The sequence below is a fragment of the Schistocerca cancellata genome, unplaced genomic scaffold (genome assembly GCF_023864275.1).
Source record: "Schistocerca cancellata isolate TAMUIC-IGC-003103 unplaced genomic scaffold, iqSchCanc2.1 HiC_scaffold_641, whole genome shotgun sequence".
Lineage (NCBI taxonomy): Eukaryota > Metazoa > Arthropoda > Insecta > Orthoptera > Acrididae > Schistocerca > Schistocerca cancellata.
In genome coordinates, this window is record NW_026046652.1 from 1 (window position 1) to 12,654 (window position 12,654).

Sequence of the window (12,654 nt, forward strand, 5' to 3'; positions counted from 1 at the left end):
AGTGCAGGATTCAGCGTCTGTAGCATTCTCTCGAGAGGATGCGACGGCGCTGGACGGCAGTCCCACTTTCCCCTCAGACGTTTGCAGCGGAAAGCAGCAGGAAGCTGTGAACTAGCTGAGCATCGGTGGTTCAGTGGTAGAATGCTCGCCTGCCACGCGGGCGGCCCGGGTTCGATTCCCGGCCGATGCATCATTTTGCTTTTCCCGCGGTGCCGTGTGACTTGCGCGCTTGAGATGCACGATCCACAAGAATGTATAGCGGGATTCCCTTGAGAAGAAACGAGAACGCAGCACGCGCGGTTCCCCACTCGGACGCTCGCGTCATGTTCTACGGACTGGCGTCGGCCTGGCCTCACAAGTTGCTGTGTCCAGGTGCCTCCGAGGCACTGAACTTGAACGACGGGGAGTGCTGCCTATGGTTGCAAAAGCTGCAGCAACACCGCAATCAACTGGGCCGGCAATGCACGTGTAGCAACAGAACGCGTTAACCACGAAGTAGTGTATCTCTGCGTCTAACATTGGGTACGCTGCTTACCCAGTTTCCAGGACCAGCAGTCTCCCCCCGTCCCCCTGCCTCGGTAGCGCAGTAGGCAGCGCGTAAGTCTCGTAATTTTAAGGTCGTGAGTTCGATTCTCACCCGGGGCATTTAATTTTCTGTGAGTCACGGTGGTGCTGTCGCTAGGGCTCGAACTTATTTCTTGTTTGTTATCCACAACGTTTCAACGCTTCAGCGAGAAAATGTTTACTTCCTGTTATTGATACTTACAGCTTTCCTTTTCCTCTTCTCCCAGTAGAGCAAGAAGCCAAATGCATTGCTCTGAGACTTTTGAGGTGCGCGCCTTGCCAGTCAGTATGCGCAAAGACGCTCGCAAAGAGAGAAGGGTGCCGACGTGGGACTCGGCACGAAATGTGCGAGAGACCATCCGATCCGTCCAACGAACGCCGAACTCCGGTGTGGTCTAGTGGCTAGGATACCTGGCTTTCACCCAGGAGGCCCGGGTTCGATTCCCGGTACCGGAACGGAATTTTTTCCACACGAATCGTCTCAAGTTTCAGCTGTGCGTGCTGCCGTTTCCCGTCCTGCTCGCAATTCAGCTACTGTTTCATGACCGCCAGCAGAACATGGACGAGCGGAGCAGGCACACGGTGACCCTAGAAGTGGCGTGTGGCTTCATGCCACGTGTTTCCAGCGTAGGGCTGAGCAACCGTCCGCGTCGAGGCCCGTTAGCTCAGTTGGTTAGAGCGTCGTGCTAATAACGCGAAGGTCGTGGGTTCGATCCCCCCACGGGCCAGTACGCTTTTACTACTACGAAAAGGCAGCGCCGATTTCAGCTGGCGAGTGTGATGACCAAAAGATCATCGCCCTGCGTGGACGTTGACAGAGGATCCGTTGTCGGCAAGCGCTACAGCATTCGCTCGGCAATGGCCACAATATGTTGAATACGCTGGTTCTGATACGGCAAAGAGAAAACGAAAGAAAATGTCCGATTGCCGACGTGTAACAACTTTGGCCCCTGTCAGTGCTTGGGCGGGTGACCGCATGGGAACGCAGGGGTACTGTTGGCAATTTTGCTTCCTATTTGTCTTTCTCCTTTCTTTTCGCAGCTGCAGCCCGATTCAGTCAGGGGAGACGCCACCGTGTAATGAAGCGGCGTGCTGTGTGTCCACCGCCTCGCCTCTCCTTGCCTCTCTCAGTCGTTTCTCGTGCTTGTCGTGTTGATATAGGCCGACTGGAGAGCGTCAGCTCTCGCGTCAGCTGAGCAAAGTCGAGACAAGTCGAGACTCAAGGGGAATCGACGCACACGCTATAGGGTGGCCTGCAGCGAGTAAGATGGGGAAAGAAACATTAATTTAAGGACGCGTGGCAAAAGTACTTATACGCAAAAGTAAAAGCCTGCTGCGGTGGCCGGGGAATCGAACCCGGATCAACTGCTTGGAAGGCAACTATGCTGACCATTACACCACCACCGCACAGTTGCCTTCCGCGCCTCGCGAGCCGCGCTGTGTCTGCTTCCCGCCTGTCAGCGGCGCCCTGAAGGTGGTCGTAGCTGTAGGCGCGTTACGGGGTAGGGCGAGCTCATCCAGGCAGCGTCTCTACGCACATTTCGCGTCCTTTGGCAAGAGTCGTCGCGTGCGTGGCGCCGCAAGAGTACTTAGACGATCATTTTTAAGCAGTGCAGTGCAGGATTCAGCGTCTGTAGCATTCTCTCGAGAGGATGCGACGGCGCTGGACGGCAGTCCCCACTTTCCCCTCAGACGTCTGCAGCGGAAAGCACCAGGAAGGCTGTGAACTAGCTGAGCATCGGTGGTTCAGTGGTAGAATGCTCGCCTGCCACGCGGGCGGCCCGGGTTCGATTCCCGGCCGATGCATCATTTTGCTTTTGCCCGCGGTGCCGTGTGACTTGCGCGCTGAGATGCACGATCCACAAGAATGTATAGCGGGATTCCCTTGAGAAGAAACGAGAACGCAGCACGCGCGGTTCCCCACTCGGACGCTCGCGTCATGTTCTACGGACTGGCGTCGGCCTGGCCTCACAAGTTGCTGTGTCCAGGTGCCTCCGAGGCATTGAACTTGAACGACGGGGAGTGCTGCCTATGGTTGCAAAAGCTGCAGCAACACCGCAATCAACTGGGCCGGCAATGCACGTGTAGCAACAGAACGCGTTAACCACGAAGTAGTGTATCTCTGCGTCTAACATTGGGTACGCTGCTTACCCAGATTCCAGGACCAGCGGTCTCCCCCCGTCCCCCTGCCTCGGTAGCGCAGTAGGCAGCGCGTAAGTCTCATAATTTTAAGGTCGTGAGTTCGATTCTCACCCGGGGCATTTAATTTTCTGTGAGTCACGGTGGTGCTGTCGCTAGTGCTCGAACTTATTTCTTGTTTGTTATCCACAACGTTTCAACGCTTCAGCGAGAAAATGTTTACTTCCTGTTATTGATACTTACAGCTTTCCTTTTCCTCTTCTCCCAGTAGAGCAAGAAGCCAAATGCATTGCTCTGAGACTTTTGAGGTGCGCGCCTTGCCAGTCAGTATGCGCAAAGACGCTCGCAAAGAGAGAAGGGTGCCGACGCGGGACTCGGCACGAAATGTGCGAGAGACCATCCGATCCGTCCAACGAACGCCGAACTCCGGTGTGGTCTAGTGGCTAGGATACCTGGCTTTCACCCAGGAGGCCCGGGTTCGATTCCCGGTACCGGAACGGAATTTTTTCCACACGAATCGTCTCAAGTTTCAGCTGTGCGTGCTGCCGTTTCCCGTCCTGTTCGCAATTCAGCTACTGTTTCATGACCGCCAGCAGAACATGGACGAGCGGAGCAGGCACACAGTGACCCTAGAAGTGGCGTGTGGCTTCATGCCACGTGTTTCCAGCGTAGGGCTGAGCAACCGTCCGCGTCGAGGCCCGTTAGCTCAGTTGGTTAGAGCGTCGTGCTAATAACGCGAAGGTCGTGGGTTCGATCCCCCCACGGGCCAGTACGCTTTTACTACTACGAAAAGGCAGCGCCGATTTCAGCTGGCGAGTGTGATGGCCAAAAGATCATCGCCCTGCGTGGACGTTGACAGAGGATCCGAACCCGACTTGTCGGCAAGCGCTACAGCATTCGCTCGGCAATGGCCACAATATGTTGAATACGCTGGTTCTGATACGGCAAAGAGAAAACGAAAGAAAATGTCCGATTGCCGACGTGTAACAACTTTGGCCCCTGTCAGTGCTTGGGCGGGTGACCGCATGGGAACGCAGGGTACTGTTGGCAATTTTGCTTCCTATTTGTCTTTCTCCTTTCTTTTCGCAGCTGCAGCCCGATTCAGTCAGGGAGACGCCACCGTGTAATGAAGCGGCGTGCTGTGTGTCCACCGCCTCGCCTCTCCTTGCCTCTCTCAGTCGTTTCTCGTGCTTGTCGTGTTGATATAGGCCGACTGGAGAGCGTCAGCTCTCGCGTCAGCTGAGCAAAGTCGAGACAAGTCGAGACTCAAGGGGAATCGACGCACACGCTATAGGGTGGCCTGCAGCGAGTAAGATGGGGAAAGAAACATTAATTTAAGGACGCGTGGCAAAAGTACTTATACGCAAAAGTAAAAGCCTGCTGCGGTGGCCGGGAATCGAACCCGGATCAACTGCTTGGAAGGCAACTATGCTGACCATTACACCACCACCGCACAGTTGCCTTCCGCGCCTCGCGAGCCGCGCTGTGTCTGCTTCCCGCCTGTCAGCGGCGCCTGAAGGTGGTCGTAGCTGTAGGCGCGTTACGGGGTAGGCGAGCTCATCCAGGCAGCGTCTCTACGCACATTTCGCGTCCTTTGGCAAGAGTCGTCGCGTGCGTGCGCCGCAAGAGTACTTAGACGATCATTTTTAAGCAGTGCAGTGCAGGATTCAGCGTCTGTAGCATTCTCTCGAGAGGATGCGACGGCGCTGGACGGCAGTCCCACTTTCCCCTCAGACGTCTGCAGCGGAAAGCACCAGGAAGCTGTGAACTAGCTGAGCATCGGTGGTTCAGTGGTAGAATGCTCGCCTGCCACGCGGGCGGCCCGGGTTCGATTCCCGGCCGATGCATCATTTTGCTTTTCCCGCGGTGCCGTGTGACTTGCGCGCTTGAGATGCACGATCCACAAGAATGTATAGCGGGATTCCCTTGAGAAGAAACGAGAACGCAGCACGCGCGGTTCCCCACTCGGACGCTCGCGTCATGTTCTACGGACTGGCGTCGGCCTGGCCTCACAAGTTGCTGTGTCCAGGTGCCTCCGAGGCATTGAACTTGAACGACGGGGAGTGCTGCCTATGGTTGCAAAAGCTGCAGCAACACCGCAATCAACTGGGCCGGCAATGCACGTGTAGCAACAGAACGCGTTAACCACGAAGTAGTGTATCTCTGCGTCTAACATTGGGTACGCTGCTTACCCAGATTCCAGGACCAGCGGTCTCCCCCCGTCCCCCTGCCTCGGTAGCGCAGTAGGCAGCGCGTAAGTCTCATAATTTTAAGGTCGTGAGTTCGATTCTCACCCGGGGCATTTAATTTTCTGTGAGTCACGGTGGTGCTGTCGCTAGTGCTCGAACTTATTTCTTGTTTGTTATCCACAACGTTTCAACGCTTCAGCGAGAAAATGTTTACTTCCTGTTATTGATACTTACAGCTTTCCTTTTCCTCTTCTCCCAGTAGAGCAAGAAGCCAAATGCATTGCTCTGAGACTTTTGAGGTGCGCGCCTTGCCAGTCAGTATGCGCAAAGACGCTCGCAAAGAGAGAAGGGTGCCGACGCGGGACTCGGCACGAAATGTGCGAGAGACCATCCGATCCGTCCAACGAACGCCGAACTCCGGTGTGGTCTAGTGGCTAGGATACCTGGCTTTCACCCAGGAGGCCCGGGTTCGATTCCCGGTACCGGAACGGAATTTTTTCCACACGAATCGTCTCAAGTTTCAGCTGTGCGTGCTGCCGTTTCCCGTCCTGTTCGCAATTCAGCTACTGTTTCATGACCGCCAGCAGAACATGGACGAGCGGAGCAGGCACACAGTGACCCTAGAAGTGGCGTGTGGCTTCATGCCACGTGTTTCCAGCGTAGGGCTGAGCAACCGTCCGCGTCGAGGCCCGTTAGCTCAGTTGGTTAGAGCGTCGTGCTAATAACGCGAAGGTCGTGGGTTCGATCCCCCCACGGGCCAGTACGCTTTTACTACTACGAAAAGGCAGCGCCGATTTCAGCTGGCGAGTGTGATGGCCAAAAGATCATCGCCCTGCGTGGACGTTGACAGAGGATCCGAACCCGACTTGTCGGCAAGCGCTACAGCATTCGCTCGGCAATGGCCACAATATGTTGAATACGCTGGTTCTGATACGGCAAAGAGAAAACGAAAGAAAATGTCCGATTGCCGACGTGTAACAACTTTGGCCCCTGTCAGTGCTTGGGCGGGTGACCGCATGGGAACGCAGGGTACTGTTGGCAATTTTGCTTCCTATTTGTCTTTCTCCTTTCTTTTCGCAGCTGCAGCCCGATTCAGTCAGGGAGACGCCACCGTGTAATGAAGCGGCGTGCTGTGTGTCCACCGCCTCGCCTCTCCTTGCCTCTCTCAGTCGTTTCTCGTGCTTGTCGTGTTGATATAGGCCGACTGGAGAGCGTCAGCTCTCGCGTCAGCTGAGCAAAGTCGAGACAAGTCGAGACTCAAGGGGAATCGACGCACACGCTATAGGGTGGCCTGCAGCGAGTAAGATGGGGAAAGAAACATTAATTTAAGGACGCGTGGCAAAAGTACTTATACGCAAAAGTAAAAGCCTGCTGCGGTGGCCGGGAATCGAACCCGGATCAACTGCTTGGAAGGCAACTATGCTGACCATTACACCACCACCGCACAGTTGCCTTCCGCGCCTCGCGAGCCGCGCTGTGTCTGCTTCCCGCCTGTCAGCGGCGCCTGAAGGTGGTCGTAGCTGTAGGCGCGTTACGGGGTAGGCGAGCTCATCCAGGCAGCGTCTCTACGCACATTTCGCGTCCTTTGGCAAGAGTCGTCGCGTGCGTGCGCCGCAAGAGTACTTAGACGATCATTTTTAAGCAGTGCAGTGCAGGATTCAGCGTCTGTAGCATTCTCTCGAGAGGATGCGACGGCGCTGGACGGCAGTCCCACTTTCCCCTCAGACGTCTGCAGCGGAAAGCACCAGGAAGCTGTGAACTAGCTGAGCATCGGTGGTTCAGTGGTAGAATGCTCGCCTGCCACGCGGGCGGCCCGGGTTCGATTCCCGGCCGATGCATCATTTTGCTTTTCCCGCGGTGCCGTGTGACTTGCGCGCTTGAGATGCACGATCCACAAGAATGTATAGCGGGATTCCCTTGAGAAGAAACGAGAACGCAGCACGCGCGGTTCCCCACTCGGACGCTCGCGTCATGTTCTACGGACTGGCGTCGGCCTGGCCTCACAAGTTGCTGTGTCCAGGTGCCTCCGAGGCATTGAACTTGAACGACGGGGAGTGCTGCCTATGGTTGCAAAAGCTGCAGCAACACCGCAATCAACTGGGCCGGCAATGCACGTGTAGCAACAGAACGCGTTAACCACGAAGTAGTGTATCTCTGCGTCTAACATTGGGTACGCTGCTTACCCAGATTCCAGGACCAGCGGTCTCCCCCCGTCCCCCTGCCTCGGTAGCGCAGTAGGCAGCGCGTAAGTCTCATAATTTTAAGGTCGTGAGTTCGATTCTCACCCGGGGCATTTAATTTTCTGTGAGTCACGGTGGTGCTGTCGCTAGTGCTCGAACTTATTTCTTGTTTGTTATCCACAACGTTTCAACGCTTCAGCGAGAAAATGTTTACTTCCTGTTATTGATACTTACAGCTTTCCTTTTCCTCTTCTCCCAGTAGAGCAAGAAGCCAAATGCATTGCTCTGAGACTTTTGAGGTGCGCGCCTTGCCAGTCAGTATGCGCAAAGACGCTCGCAAAGAGAGAAGGGTGCCGACGCGGGACTCGGCACGAAATGTGCGAGAGACCATCCGATCCGTCCAACGAACGCCGAACTCCGGTGTGGTCTAGTGGCTAGGATACCTGGCTTTCACCCAGGAGGCCCGGGTTCGATTCCCGGTACCGGAACGGAATTTTTTCCACACGAATCGTCTCAAGTTTCAGCTGTGCGTGCTGCCGTTTCCCGTCCTGTTCGCAATTCAGCTACTGTTTCATGACCGCCAGCAGAACATGGACGAGCGGAGCAGGCACACAGTGACCCTAGAAGTGGCGTGTGGCTTCATGCCACGTGTTTCCAGCGTAGGGCTGAGCAACCGTCCGCGTCGAGGCCCGTTAGCTCAGTTGGTTAGAGCGTCGTGCTAATAACGCGAAGGTCGTGGGTTCGATCCCCCCACGGGCCAGTACGCTTTTACTACTACGAAAAGGCAGCGCCGATTTCAGCTGGCGAGTGTGATGGCCAAAAGATCATCGCCCTGCGTGGACGTTGACAGAGGATCCGAACCCGACTTGTCGGCAAGCGCTACAGCATTCGCTCGGCAATGGCCACAATATGTTGAATACGCTGGTTCTGATACGGCAAAGAGAAAACGAAAGAAAATGTCCGATTGCCGACGTGTAACAACTTTGGCCCCTGTCAGTGCTTGGGCGGGTGACCGCATGGGAACGCAGGGTACTGTTGGCAATTTTGCTTCCTATTTGTCTTTCTCCTTTCTTTTCGCAGCTGCAGCCCGATTCAGTCAGGGAGACGCCACCGTGTAATGAAGCGGCGTGCTGTGTGTCCACCGCCTCGCCTCTCCTTGCCTCTCTCAGTCGTTTCTCGTGCTTGTCGTGTTGATATAGGCCGACTGGAGAGCGTCAGCTCTCGCGTCAGCTGAGCAAAGTCGAGACAAGTCGAGACTCAAGGGGAATCGACGCACACGCTATAGGGTGGCCTGCAGCGAGTAAGATGGGGAAAGAAACATTAATTTAAGGACGCGTGGCAAAAGTACTTATACGCAAAAGTAAAAGCCTGCTGCGGTGGCCGGGAATCGAACCCGGATCAACTGCTTGGAAGGCAACTATGCTGACCATTACACCACCACCGCACAGTTGCCTTCCGCGCCTCGCGAGCCGCGCTGTGTCTGCTTCCCGCCTGTCAGCGGCGCCTGAAGGTGGTCGTAGCTGTAGGCGCGTTACGGGGTAGGCGAGCTCATCCAGGCAGCGTCTCTACGCACATTTCGCGTCCTTTGGCAAGAGTCGTCGCGTGCGTGCGCCGCAAGAGTACTTAGACGATCATTTTTAAGCAGTGCAGTGCAGGATTCAGCGTCTGTAGCATTCTCTCGAGAGGATGCGACGGCGCTGGACGGCAGTCCCACTTTCCCCTCAGACGTCTGCAGCGGAAAGCACCAGGAAGCTGTGAACTAGCTGAGCATCGGTGGTTCAGTGGTAGAATGCTCGCCTGCCACGCGGGCGGCCCGGGTTCGATTCCCGGCCGATGCATCATTTTGCTTTTCCCGCGGTGCCGTGTGACTTGCGCGCTTGAGATGCACGATCCACAAGAATGTATAGCGGGATTCCCTTGAGAAGAAACGAGAACGCAGCACGCGCGGTTCCCCACTCGGACGCTCGCGTCATGTTCTACGGACTGGCGTCGGCCTGGCCTCACAAGTTGCTGTGTCCAGGTGCCTCCGAGGCATTGAACTTGAACGACGGGGAGTGCTGCCTATGGTTGCAAAAGCTGCAGCAACACCGCAATCAACTGGGCCGGCAATGCACGTGTAGCAACAGAACGCGTTAACCACGAAGTAGTGTATCTCTGCGTCTAACATTGGGTACGCTGCTTACCCAGATTCCAGGACCAGCGGTCTCCCCCCGTCCCCCTGCCTCGGTAGCGCAGTAGGCAGCGCGTAAGTCTCATAATTTTAAGGTCGTGAGTTCGATTCTCACCCGGGGCATTTAATTTTCTGTGAGTCACGGTGGTGCTGTCGCTAGTGCTCGAACTTATTTCTTGTTTGTTATCCACAACGTTTCAACGCTTCAGCGAGAAAATGTTTACTTCCTGTTATTGATACTTACAGCTTTCCTTTTCCTCTTCTCCCAGTAGAGCAAGAAGCCAAATGCATTGCTCTGAGACTTTTGAGGTGCGCGCCTTGCCAGTCAGTATGCGCAAAGACGCTCGCAAAGAGAGAAGGGTGCCGACGCGGGACTCGGCACGAAATGTGCGAGAGACCATCCGATCCGTCCAACGAACGCCGAACTCCGGTGTGGTCTAGTGGCTAGGATACCTGGCTTTCACCCAGGAGGCCCGGGTTCGATTCCCGGTACCGGAACGGAATTTTTTCCACACGAATCGTCTCAAGTTTCAGCTGTGCGTGCTGCCGTTTCCCGTCCTGTTCGCAATTCAGCTACTGTTTCATGACCGCCAGCAGAACATGGACGAGCGGAGCAGGCACACAGTGACCCTAGAAGTGGCGTGTGGCTTCATGCCACGTGTTTCCAGCGTAGGGCTGAGCAACCGTCCGCGTCGAGGCCCGTTAGCTCAGTTGGTTAGAGCGTCGTGCTAATAACGCGAAGGTCGTGGGTTCGATCCCCCCACGGGCCAGTACGCTTTTACTACTACGAAAAGGCAGCGCCGATTTCAGCTGGCGAGTGTGATGGCCAAAAGATCATCGCCCTGCGTGGACGTTGACAGAGGATCCGAACCCGACTTGTCGGCAAGCGCTACAGCATTCGCTCGGCAATGGCCACAATATGTTGAATACGCTGGTTCTGATACGGCAAAGAGAAAACGAAAGAAAATGTCCGATTGCCGACGTGTAACAACTTTGGCCCCTGTCAGTGCTTGGGCGGGTGACCGCATGGGAACGCAGGGTACTGTTGGCAATTTTGCTTCCTATTTGTCTTTCTCCTTTCTTTTCGCAGCTGCAGCCCGATTCAGTCAGGGAGACGCCACCGTGTAATGAAGCGGCGTGCTGTGTGTCCACCGCCTCGCCTCTCCTTGCCTCTCTCAGTCGTTTCTCGTGCTTGTCGTGTTGATATAGGCCGACTGGAGAGCGTCAGCTCTCGCGTCAGCTGAGCAAAGTCGAGACAAGTCGAGACTCAAGGGGAATCGACGCACACGCTATAGGGTGGCCTGCAGCGAGTAAGATGGGGAAAGAAACATTAATTTAAGGACGCGTGGCAAAAGTACTTATACGCAAAAGTAAAAGCCTGCTGCGGTGGCCGGGAATCGAACCCGGATCAACTGCTTGGAAGGCAACTATGCTGACCATTACACCACCACCGCACAGTTGCCTTCCGCGCCTCGCGAGCCGCGCTGTGTCTGCTTCCCGCCTGTCAGCGGCGCCTGAAGGTGGTCGTAGCTGTAGGCGCGTTACGGGGTAGGCGAGCTCATCCAGGCAGCGTCTCTACGCACATTTCGCGTCCTTTGGCAAGAGTCGTCGCGTGCGTGCGCCGCAAGAGTACTTAGACGATCATTTTTAAGCAGTGCAGTGCAGGATTCAGCGTCTGTAGCATTCTCTCGAGAGGATGCGACGGCGCTGGACGGCAGTCCCACTTTCCCCTCAGACGTCTGCAGCGGAAAGCACCAGGAAGCTGTGAACTAGCTGAGCATCGGTGGTTCAGTGGTAGAATGCTCGCCTGCCACGCGGGCGGCCCGGGTTCGATTCCCGGCCGATGCATCATTTTGCTTTTCCCGCGGTGCCGTGTGACTTGCGCGCTTGAGATGCACGATCCACAAGAATGTATAGCGGGATTCCCTTGAGAAGAAACGAGAACGCAGCACGCGCGGTTCCCCACTCGGACGCTCGCGTCATGTTCTACGGACTGGCGTCGGCCTGGCCTCACAAGTTGCTGTGTCCAGGTGCCTCCGAGGCATTGAACTTGAACGACGGGGAGTGCTGCCTATGGTTGCAAAAGCTGCAGCAACACCGCAATCAACTGGGCCGGCAATGCACGTGTAGCAACAGAACGCGTTAACCACGAAGTAGTGTATCTCTGCGTCTAACATTGGGTACGCTGCTTACCCAGATTCCAGGACCAGCGGTCTCCCCCCGTCCCCCTGCCTCGGTAGCGCAGTAGGCAGCGCGTAAGTCTCATAATTTTAAGGTCGTGAGTTCGATTCTCACCCGGGGCATTTAATTTTCTGTGAGTCACGGTGGTGCTGTCGCTAGTGCTCGAACTTATTTCTTGTTTGTTATCCACAACGTTTCAACGCTTCAGCGAGAAAATGTTTACTTCCTGTTATTGATACTTACAGCTTTCCTTTTCCTCTTCTCCCAGTAGAGCAAGAAGCCAAATGCATTGCTCTGAGACTTTTGAGGTGCGCGCCTTGCCAGTCAGTATGCGCAAAGACGCTCGCAAAGAGAGAAGGGTGCCGACGCGGGACTCGGCACGAAATGTGCGAGAGACCATCCGATCCGTCCAACGAACGCCGAACTCTGGTGTGGTCTAGTGGCTAGGATACCTGGCTTTCACCCAGGAGGCCCGGGTTCGATTCCCGGTACCGGAACGGAATTTTTTCCACACGAATCGTCTCAAGTTTCAGCTGTGCGTGCTGCCGTTTCCCGTCCTGTTCGCAATTCAGCTACTGTTTCATGACCGCCAGCAGAACATGGACGAGCGGAGCAGGCACACAGTGACCCTAGAAGTGGCGTGTGGCTTCATGCCACGTGTTTCCAGCGTAGGGCTGAGCAACCGTCCGCGTCGAGGCCCGTTAGCTCAGTTGGTTAGAGCGTCGTGCTAATAACGCGAAGGTCGTGGGTTCGATCCCCCCACGGGCCAGTACGCTTTTACTACTACGAAAAGGCAGCGCCGATTTCAGCTGGCGAGTGTGATGGCCAAAAGATCATCGCCCTGCGTGGACGTTGACAGAGGATCCGAACCCGACTTGTCGGCAAGCGCTACAGCATTCGCTCGGCAATGGCCACAATATGTTGAATACGCTGGTTCTGATACGGCAAAGAGAAAACGAAAGAAAATGTCCGATTGCCGACGTGTAACAACTTTGGCCCCTGTCAGTGCTTGGGCGGGTGACCGCATGGGAACGCAGGGTACTGTTGGCAATTTTGCTTCCTATTTGTCTTTCTCCTTTCTTTTCGCAGCTGCAGCCCGATTCAGTCAGGGAGACGCCACCGTGTAATGAAGCGGCGTGCTGTGTGTCCACCGCCTCGCCTCTCCTTGCCTCTCTCAGTCGTTTCTCGTGCTTGTCGTGTTGATATAGGCCGACTGGAGAGCGTCAGCTCT

General features: G+C 55.6%; 29 non-coding genes across 29 annotated transcripts; 24 read left to right on the forward strand and 5 right to left on the reverse strand.

The window, feature by feature from the left end:
* The first annotated feature begins 119 nt into the window (after window positions 1-119).
* On the forward strand, window positions 120-190 carry Trnag-gcc (transfer RNA glycine (anticodon GCC)). The gene has a single exon. It is a non-coding gene; the product is annotated as a tRNA-Gly (tRNA).
* A 382-nt stretch (window positions 191-572) lies between these two features.
* On the forward strand, window positions 573-645 carry Trnat-cgu (transfer RNA threonine (anticodon CGU)). Its single transcript has one exon. It is a non-coding gene; the product is annotated as a tRNA-Thr (tRNA).
* Window positions 646-948: 303 nt separating this feature from the next.
* Window positions 949-1,020, forward strand: Trnae-uuc (transfer RNA glutamic acid (anticodon UUC)). Its single transcript has one exon. It is a non-coding gene; the product is annotated as a tRNA-Glu (tRNA).
* A 198-nt stretch (window positions 1,021-1,218) lies between these two features.
* Window positions 1,219-1,292, forward strand: Trnai-aau (transfer RNA isoleucine (anticodon AAU)). The gene has a single exon. It is a non-coding gene; the product is annotated as a tRNA-Ile (tRNA).
* A 606-nt stretch (window positions 1,293-1,898) lies between these two features.
* Window positions 1,899-1,971, reverse strand: Trnag-ucc (transfer RNA glycine (anticodon UCC)). The gene has a single exon. It is a non-coding gene; the product is annotated as a tRNA-Gly (tRNA).
* Window positions 1,972-2,299: 328 nt separating this feature from the next.
* Trnag-gcc (transfer RNA glycine (anticodon GCC)) lies at window positions 2,300-2,370 on the forward strand. The gene has a single exon. It is a non-coding gene; the product is annotated as a tRNA-Gly (tRNA).
* A 382-nt stretch (window positions 2,371-2,752) lies between these two features.
* Window positions 2,753-2,825, forward strand: Trnam-cau (transfer RNA methionine (anticodon CAU)). Its single transcript has one exon. It is a non-coding gene; the product is annotated as a tRNA-Met (tRNA).
* A 303-nt stretch (window positions 2,826-3,128) lies between these two features.
* Window positions 3,129-3,200, forward strand: Trnae-uuc (transfer RNA glutamic acid (anticodon UUC)). The gene has a single exon. It is a non-coding gene; the product is annotated as a tRNA-Glu (tRNA).
* Window positions 3,201-3,398: 198 nt separating this feature from the next.
* Window positions 3,399-3,472, forward strand: Trnai-aau (transfer RNA isoleucine (anticodon AAU)). The gene has a single exon. It is a non-coding gene; the product is annotated as a tRNA-Ile (tRNA).
* A 612-nt stretch (window positions 3,473-4,084) lies between these two features.
* On the reverse strand, window positions 4,085-4,156 carry Trnag-ucc (transfer RNA glycine (anticodon UCC)). Its single transcript has one exon. It is a non-coding gene; the product is annotated as a tRNA-Gly (tRNA).
* A 323-nt stretch (window positions 4,157-4,479) lies between these two features.
* Window positions 4,480-4,550, forward strand: Trnag-gcc (transfer RNA glycine (anticodon GCC)). The gene has a single exon. It is a non-coding gene; the product is annotated as a tRNA-Gly (tRNA).
* Window positions 4,551-4,932: 382 nt separating this feature from the next.
* Trnam-cau (transfer RNA methionine (anticodon CAU)) lies at window positions 4,933-5,005 on the forward strand. The gene has a single exon. It is a non-coding gene; the product is annotated as a tRNA-Met (tRNA).
* A 303-nt stretch (window positions 5,006-5,308) lies between these two features.
* Window positions 5,309-5,380, forward strand: Trnae-uuc (transfer RNA glutamic acid (anticodon UUC)). The gene has a single exon. It is a non-coding gene; the product is annotated as a tRNA-Glu (tRNA).
* Window positions 5,381-5,578: 198 nt separating this feature from the next.
* On the forward strand, window positions 5,579-5,652 carry Trnai-aau (transfer RNA isoleucine (anticodon AAU)). Its single transcript has one exon. It is a non-coding gene; the product is annotated as a tRNA-Ile (tRNA).
* Window positions 5,653-6,264: 612 nt separating this feature from the next.
* Window positions 6,265-6,336, reverse strand: Trnag-ucc (transfer RNA glycine (anticodon UCC)). The gene has a single exon. It is a non-coding gene; the product is annotated as a tRNA-Gly (tRNA).
* Window positions 6,337-6,659: 323 nt separating this feature from the next.
* Window positions 6,660-6,730, forward strand: Trnag-gcc (transfer RNA glycine (anticodon GCC)). Its single transcript has one exon. It is a non-coding gene; the product is annotated as a tRNA-Gly (tRNA).
* A 382-nt stretch (window positions 6,731-7,112) lies between these two features.
* Window positions 7,113-7,185, forward strand: Trnam-cau (transfer RNA methionine (anticodon CAU)). The gene has a single exon. It is a non-coding gene; the product is annotated as a tRNA-Met (tRNA).
* A 303-nt stretch (window positions 7,186-7,488) lies between these two features.
* On the forward strand, window positions 7,489-7,560 carry Trnae-uuc (transfer RNA glutamic acid (anticodon UUC)). Its single transcript has one exon. It is a non-coding gene; the product is annotated as a tRNA-Glu (tRNA).
* Window positions 7,561-7,758: 198 nt separating this feature from the next.
* Trnai-aau (transfer RNA isoleucine (anticodon AAU)) lies at window positions 7,759-7,832 on the forward strand. The gene has a single exon. It is a non-coding gene; the product is annotated as a tRNA-Ile (tRNA).
* A 612-nt stretch (window positions 7,833-8,444) lies between these two features.
* Window positions 8,445-8,516, reverse strand: Trnag-ucc (transfer RNA glycine (anticodon UCC)). The gene has a single exon. It is a non-coding gene; the product is annotated as a tRNA-Gly (tRNA).
* Window positions 8,517-8,839: 323 nt separating this feature from the next.
* On the forward strand, window positions 8,840-8,910 carry Trnag-gcc (transfer RNA glycine (anticodon GCC)). The gene has a single exon. It is a non-coding gene; the product is annotated as a tRNA-Gly (tRNA).
* A 382-nt stretch (window positions 8,911-9,292) lies between these two features.
* Window positions 9,293-9,365, forward strand: Trnam-cau (transfer RNA methionine (anticodon CAU)). The gene has a single exon. It is a non-coding gene; the product is annotated as a tRNA-Met (tRNA).
* Window positions 9,366-9,668: 303 nt separating this feature from the next.
* Trnae-uuc (transfer RNA glutamic acid (anticodon UUC)) lies at window positions 9,669-9,740 on the forward strand. Its single transcript has one exon. It is a non-coding gene; the product is annotated as a tRNA-Glu (tRNA).
* Window positions 9,741-9,938: 198 nt separating this feature from the next.
* Window positions 9,939-10,012, forward strand: Trnai-aau (transfer RNA isoleucine (anticodon AAU)). The gene has a single exon. It is a non-coding gene; the product is annotated as a tRNA-Ile (tRNA).
* Window positions 10,013-10,624: 612 nt separating this feature from the next.
* On the reverse strand, window positions 10,625-10,696 carry Trnag-ucc (transfer RNA glycine (anticodon UCC)). Its single transcript has one exon. It is a non-coding gene; the product is annotated as a tRNA-Gly (tRNA).
* Window positions 10,697-11,019: 323 nt separating this feature from the next.
* Window positions 11,020-11,090, forward strand: Trnag-gcc (transfer RNA glycine (anticodon GCC)). Its single transcript has one exon. It is a non-coding gene; the product is annotated as a tRNA-Gly (tRNA).
* A 382-nt stretch (window positions 11,091-11,472) lies between these two features.
* Trnam-cau (transfer RNA methionine (anticodon CAU)) lies at window positions 11,473-11,545 on the forward strand. Its single transcript has one exon. It is a non-coding gene; the product is annotated as a tRNA-Met (tRNA).
* Window positions 11,546-11,848: 303 nt separating this feature from the next.
* Trnae-uuc (transfer RNA glutamic acid (anticodon UUC)) lies at window positions 11,849-11,920 on the forward strand. Its single transcript has one exon. It is a non-coding gene; the product is annotated as a tRNA-Glu (tRNA).
* A 198-nt stretch (window positions 11,921-12,118) lies between these two features.
* On the forward strand, window positions 12,119-12,192 carry Trnai-aau (transfer RNA isoleucine (anticodon AAU)). The gene has a single exon. It is a non-coding gene; the product is annotated as a tRNA-Ile (tRNA).
* Window positions 12,193-12,654: the final 462 nt, after the last annotated feature.